The sequence below is a fragment of the Gossypium hirsutum genome, chromosome A02, assembly GCF_007990345.1.
Source record: "Gossypium hirsutum isolate 1008001.06 chromosome A02, Gossypium_hirsutum_v2.1, whole genome shotgun sequence".
Taxonomy (NCBI): Eukaryota; Viridiplantae; Streptophyta; class Magnoliopsida; order Malvales; family Malvaceae; genus Gossypium; species Gossypium hirsutum.
This window is the reverse complement of record NC_053425.1, coordinates 63,688,492-63,696,202: the sequence shown is the minus strand read 5'-3', so window position 1 is coordinate 63,696,202 and position 7,711 is coordinate 63,688,492. Positions and strand designations below refer to the sequence as shown.

The window sequence follows — 7,711 nt, the reverse complement described above, 5'->3', positions numbered from 1 at the left end:
TATATATTATTTTTCTAATATTATATATTATTTTTATTAATTCATATTTTAATAATTACTATATTAAGGATATTATTAAATTATATATTATTATTGTTAAATTATATTTAATAATAATCCTATTAAAATTTAATAACAATAATTATCTATCTAAAAAATTTCTACTAAAAATTATTTCAACTTTTTTTAATACTATTACAACTTTATTCTATTTAAGCAAATACAATAATATCATTATAACTCTAATTGATTCTACTCAACGAATTACTTATTTCACTACAATTCTATTCCATTAAATTCAAGTAAAATGATAGGATAATAATATGTTTGGTTTGATGTGATTCCATGCCAACACTATTTCCCGTTCTACATTAAATCGTTTATTTGATTCTATTCTCTCGAGATGCGTAACTGGTTACGACTTTGAATAGCCAATCTCATCATCGTTGAATGGAAACTAAAATTTTTTTTCTAAAAATCTCCTTTACACTTCCTCTGCAAACGTATTCAAAGTTGCCTTTTTTTTTTATCACAAAAATATACTTTCATTTTAGCAGATTTTTTTTTCAAGTTTGATTTCTATTCTTGCAATGATCAGATTTTGTTTTAGAAGGGATGTCTGCTAATGGGTTTTCTTTTATCACAACAATAGACTTTCAGGTTAGCAGATTTTTCTTTTCAAGTTTAATTTGGTTTGTTTCTGTTCTTGAATAGATTTTGTTTTAGAAGTGTTCCTGTTTGTGGGTTGATTTCGATTCTTGGTTTGCTTTCAAAGAGTGGTGAGCTTTTGAGTGTTCATTTTGGTTTTTTTTTTTCTATTGAAGAACTTCCAAGTTTTGGGAAGTTCAGTTGTTCCATAAGGTTTGTTAGTGAAAATTTTCAAGTTTCAATCTTTTTGTGGTTTGGGTTTATGAGAAAAAAAATGAAAAATTTAAGTGGTTTTGGTATATATACTGGGTGGTGTTTAGAGTTTTTTGCTGACCACATTCTTATTTTTTGATTCTTGGTAATATATGGTGATTAAGTAGGAACTTCTTTAGTTTTTACTTGGTGGATGATTGTAACTTTGGAGTAATTTAACAGCATGAGTTGAATGTAAAAGTTGAGTTCCTTGTATTTTCAGTTCATGATATGTTTACTTGACCTTCTGTATATGGTTATCAGTTGATGAAGTTGACTCTCTGCATACATGTTTCTCTGTCTGCAATGTTATTGAGAAACTAGGTTCATATTTTAATGGCTTTGATTCCTTGTTTTGGCTCTAGAAATGCAATAATGCCAATTTACAGATTTCATTGCCTTTGAAGAAAACATGAAACCTTGATATGACAACCTTATTTTTCTTCACATAAACAACTTGTTTTGTTTTCACTTAAGGGCTGCACGGTAGGAAGGCAAAGAAAAAAAAGAGAGGGAGAGTTGTTCTTTTTTTGGTATCCGAATGTGAGAAGAGGAGAGGCTAAGTCTTGGCGTGGGAAGCCATTGCTGCATGTTTAAAATATTTGTAAATATGCTTGTTAACTCACGGTAAGCTCTCAAAACTTCTTGGCCATAGAAAATTCATGGATTTGAGGCGTTGAGATTGAGCTAATTTTGGCCTAATGGCTGGTGGTGGCTAAGGAAAATGCTACTTCTTCTTGAATTCTTTTAATGCATGCATCAGTTAAGTGAAGTTATCCCTTGCATGCAAAGCCATGCACTGTTTGTATTGTTCTTACCTTGTAAATATGGTTTGGTTTGTAGCTAAAGAGGTGGGAGGAAGCATTGGCGAGAAGGGGAAAGAGCAAGTCGGCTAGATAGCTCAACTTGGAGAAATTTTAATAAGTTTTTCAAAGGTAACGTGTAAAATTATTATGTTAAAAATATAAACATTTCATGCAGGTGTGGTTCGGCAAATGGACTGTTAAAATGAATTTAGTAGTTAAAATACATGCTGATTTTTTTACCGAAATGCTGCTGTTAGAAGTGATGAAAATGTGATAAGTACATGCACAAGTTGACTGCTGAATGTTGCTTCATGAATGTATTTTGTTTCAGCATGTGACTGCTGTATAATGTGCAGTAAATTCTTGATTAACCGGTCTGCTGCTTTGGTGTTAAAGGAAAATAAAATATTAGTTGTTAGATGTTAAACTTGGCCGCTGTCAAAAGGGGATATTTGCGATTTAAATGCTGGAAATTTCAACATTTAAATCCCCTGTTTTAAAGTTGAATAATTCATGCTGTAATTGTAACATATGTTATGCTATTCACATACTAAATTAATTGAGAGTAAGCTTAAAATTAAGCTGTCCGAAAGTGTTAGATTTACTATCCAATGCACTGTCATTTGTGCTGATTTTGTTTATTAAGTTTGGCTGTCCGAACGTGTTGTTCGATGTCAAATTATATCAAATGCACTGTCAATTTGTATTTGCGAAGTGTAAAATAAATATAAATATATGGACTTGTAAAGTGACCCTATTCGGTCAAATTGTAAACATGACTTTGTGGAGGATCGGACAAGGAGTACGGAGATTGTATATGTATGTAAATTTGGTTTTGCAGAGCTTCGAACGGGTTGTATGGAGATTGAATATGTTGTTAATTTGGTTTTGCAGAGGTTTGGATGGATTGAATGGAGATTGAAAGTAAATGTTAAAATTTGTGTTGCAGTGATTATTCCTTTAAATATAAAGTAAAGACTTTACGGAGTTTGTAATGTGAGATTCGGTATTACCAGTTATATTAAACTGTTGAGAGATATGTTTAATGTGTATTGATTACTTGTTGATTAATTACAAATAAACATAGACATTAGTTATTTTCTTTTAAAAAAGGAAATCCCGACATGTAATTTATCATATTGAACTCATACAATTTCTTTACTATCTCTCAGGTGTTACTAGATCTCGCGACTCAGCCAAAAATCATTAGGCCTTGCTATGAGCCTAACATTTTGTATTTGTAACACTGTATATACGGGGCAACTCTTGTTTTTTGATCGGTGATGTTATGAATTTGATACTTTGTTAACTTTGTAAGCTACACCCGAATGTTAAATGGCTTGAACCCAATGTTGCGACATGCTTATCTTAATAATCATATGTTTGTTATGCTTACGTAAGAAGTTTAAAAGTAGAAACTAGTTATATCACCATGATTTGTTATGTTATTTAGATGTTGACATGATGGTTGAATTATTGTGGTGCTACAATAAAAAATTAAAAAAAAAAGAGAAATTCTGATACGGAAGCTTTGTAGATCTAGGTTTTTGGAAGGTCTTTAAGAAAATCAAAATGGAAAATATGAAAGAGATTAAGAAAAGTTCTTGGTAAAACTTGGGTAAATTCATATTGTGGCTGACGGTAGTCGAGGCAACAACAACGATGGTGGTCTACTTGATTATGGAAAAATGTTGGAGAGGAAGATGAAGATAAATCTGGGGAGAGAGAGGGATCAACGAAGATGGAGAAAATAGAAAAATCTTTCTAATATAATTTAATATAAAATATTATTTCTAAATTTCAGAAAATATAAAAATAAATATTTTTAATAATTTAATATAAAATATTTTTAATATAATTTAATATAAAAACAAAAAAATCTTTTAATATAATTTAACATAAAATATTATTTCTAAATTTAAGAAAATATAAAAATAAAATATTTTAAATATTTAATATAATTTATTATAATTTAATAAATTAATTTAATATAAATAATTTAAATATTTTACTATAATTTAAAATAAAAATATTTTAAATATTTTAATAAAATTTAATACAATTTAATATAAAATAAAAAATTTATTTTAATATCATTTAATATAAAATATTTAAAGATAATATTTTATATTTAAATATTATTCTTTTGATAAAAAATATTATTCATTAATATTATATTTTAATATTAAATTGATGTGAAACATACATTAAAATATTGAAGGGTATATTTGTCATTTGATTATTATTATTATTATTATTATTAGATATCTATTCTTTTCAACTAAACGTATTAGCACTTTTACAAAAACTCATTCCATTACATTTAACTAAATTACTATTATACTTATTCAATTTTATTATAGTTCTATTCTATTTTCACAAAGTAACTATTTTATTACAATTCTATTTCATTTCAATGAATCAAATATGTTGTAAGAATAATATATTAAATGTAGGGGAAATTATTTTGACTCTTTGAAAATGTAACTTAAAGTTTAGCTTTGGTGACGTTAGTAAAAAATTACATATTCCATTGTTATTTTGTAATGCATAAAAACGTTACAGAAAATTGAGACAAAATATTATGAAAAGATTCCCAATTTGCGACATTTTTAAAAAAGTAATAAAATTTTTATTCTAAATATTTTATACTTTTTATTTATTCATTTTCTATTATTCATGGTACAAGTAACATGGAAGGTAATAGTTTTTACTACTCTTTTAAAACTATAGTTACCTTTCATTAAAAAAAGTAAAAGTACCCAAAAAAAAAAATTCATTACTTTTCGTGAGATTTTTAAAAAATCACAAAAAGAAGTACAATTCATAAAAGTCATAAAAACTATTACCTTCCATGTACTTATACTATGAATAATAGGAAACAAAAAGAATAAATAAATCGTATAAAATATTTAGAATATAAATATCAAAAGTCTTTATAAATATAGCAACGAAATAAGTACAAAAACATAAAAATCCACCCTACATGTATTAAGGTTCAAATATTAAAACATAAAATCAAAATAGAAATGAAATCAAGAAAAAGTCATGCGTATGATCTTGAAGACTAAGGGGCATGATCATGAAAACTATCAACAGGACTACAACCTGGAGCAGACTCAGTAACTCTGATGTTAGATTGGCGGGAGGAATGATCATCGACAAGTTGTGGCATTAGAGGGGTAACTACTCTTTATTATACATCAGTCAAAATTCATGTTTTTAGACGCAATAAAAGTTTAATTTTTTTTTAAATTTATCCTTTGTGATATATATAACAATAAACTTTAATAAAAATTATATATGTGCTTTGTATGAGGTGATTAAGTTGTTTCTGACTTTTTACTGAATGACCTTCTTTATTATTCTCAAACCACATATTATTTTTAGTGTGAGCTAAAACAATCACGAACCAAGAACGTAGAATGAAAACTTTATTAACTTTGATAGGAAAATTAATTCTCTCTTTAACCAGTAACTATGTGTTTTTCTTGTAAATAAAATTTATTATGTAAAATAAGTTATCACTATTTTCTGATAGAATAACAACGCTAATGAAGTGTATATATTGTTTAACACATAATTCCTATTTATAGAGAGTTAGTTTTGTTTGAATAAAGTCTAATTAATTAATAATGTTTTAATAAAAAACACAACTTCTACTCCAAGTAGAAGTAGTAGGGGCAGCGACACCTTTAGGGAAATACTAGGGTTGTTGCCCCTTTTTATTCTAGAAGGCTTAATTAGGCATTTCATGTATTGCGTCTAATTATATGTGTTATTTAGACTATTATCCAACACTTCTAATTTATCAAAAGTAATATTTATTTTACATTTTTCAAAATTTTATATATTTAAACAATTAATTTAATTTAATTAACTAAATTATTTTTTGAATTAAATTATTTTCTCAACTGAATTCTAATTTTGTTAAAATTATGACAACAATATTTTATTAGAATCTATGAGGAAATATATTTAATTCTCTTATTCAACAAACACATGATGACTTGATTACTATTCAATAGTAATTGACTTTTCATGTAGGAAGATGAAATGGTTACTATGAGATAAAATAGGATCATATTGGGAGAACGAATATTATCCCAAATAGATTAAGGATATCTGATGTAACGCCCTCAACCCAACCCGATTCACCGAGTCTGAATCTCAGGTGTTACAATACAAAATACTTAACATAAATTTCAAAACATACAACTTATACTCTTAATTTAAAACATATTTCTTAGTATTTTAAAAAATCTCATTATAAAATAAAATTATTAAAAATAAAACCGTACATCATATTTATCATAATTTATTACAATGTAAAAGTTTACTGATGGCCAACTTTTGAAGGCGTAATTCTACTACACACCACTTTTCCAAATTGACCACTGTATGCATAATAACCTGATTCGTCGCTTCCTTGGCGTACTCTTCACTTGTCCCTCCTGGCGTACTCAAACTTACAACAATACCTGAAACATAAACTATAACACCCCTTACCTGTATTCGACGCCGAAACAGGGTACGAGGTATTACCAGACTTAAACTCATGTAATCATACAAAATCGGGGCATGAATTTCCGTCCAAATTAAAAAGCATTCATTAACATGCATATCGTCCCTTTTATGGGCTTATGAGGTCCCAAACATACTTTGGAAGCGGTTTGGGACTAAACCGAGAACTTTGAGAATATTTGGAAGACTTAGAAAATTTTCTTGTTTTGGAGAGTCAAACGCTCGTGTGGGTAGGCCGTGTGATCACACATGTAACGACCCCGTACTCGAGACCATCGCCGGAGTTGAGCACGAGGTGTTAACGAACTTAATTCATTAATTAAACAGCTCAAACAATTTATTTTAGAATTTCCAGACAAGTTGGCTAACTGCGTCACAGTTACTAAAAAATCCATATCTCAAGTTACGAAACTCAAAATCAAATTCTGTAAATTTTCCCTGAAAATAGACTCATATATATAATTACTAAATTTTTTCTAGAATTTTTGGTGAGGCCAATTAGTATAGTTTATTAGTTAAAATCTCCCTTGTTTCAGGGTTCGGCTACTCTGACCCCTATGTATTATGGATCAGATATATCCCTGTCCAGAGTTTCAATGACTATACCGTTTGTTTCTCAAATAACTAGACTCAATAAAATTTCATACATGTAAGTTAAAACTCCTAATTGCTTTTGTACAATTTATGGTGAATTTATAAAGTCAGAACAGGGGATTCAGAGATTGCTCTGACCCTGTTCCATAAAAACTTAAATATCTCATAAACTATAACACATTTACCTGTTTTGTTTCTTTCATATGAAAATAGACTCATCAAGCTTAGATTCCATAACTTATTCATCATTTAATTCCATTTCTATTATTTTTAGTGATTTTTCAAACTCACATCACTGCTGCTGTGTGATTCTGTTTTATAGCCAATTTTACCATTTTATGGATTTCCATAGATTAGTTAGCACATAAAGCATACGTGTTATCAAATATAATCTCCAATAGCTAATCATTCTGAAACATTTTCATTCCATCCATGGGCCATATCGTAAGATTATACACACAAAATGATTGGAATGCTATACATGCCATATTTCCAAAAATTACAAGTCATTATACTGCGATTGTCCGTTGATAGTGTGAGCGTGCCTCCTACTGTCCTGATCTCCAAACCGGCTTGACAAAACTACAAGGAATGGAAGGGAGGGAGTAAGCATAAATGCTTAGTAAGTTCACATGCAAATAACAAATAACTTAACAAAGCAATTATACCAACCAACATTAGCATAATATCACCAAAACATATATCACATTTCTATTCATCATTCATCGTCTTACTACATTATTGTTGTCGTATCAAGTCTCAACCCGAGGGTTAAGTACATACCTGTCCAAAGTGCCCATTCCACAACACTTACCAATACATCACTTGCATCTTGAGTATTCTTCCATTCACTAGAATTTTACCCGTTGAACACATCGGAATATAAC

At 28.7% G+C, this 7,711-nt stretch overlaps 1 long non-coding RNA gene across 1 annotated transcript; it reads left to right on the top strand.

The window, feature by feature from the left end:
- Positions 1-312: 312 nt before the first annotated feature.
- Positions 313-3,101, top strand: LOC107932179 (uncharacterized). The gene is made up of 4 exons (XR_001693350.2): positions 313-660; positions 1,378-1,527; positions 1,744-1,835; positions 2,879-3,101. It is a non-coding gene; the product is annotated as an uncharacterized lncRNA (long non-coding RNA).
- Positions 3,102-7,711: the final 4,610 nt, after the last annotated feature.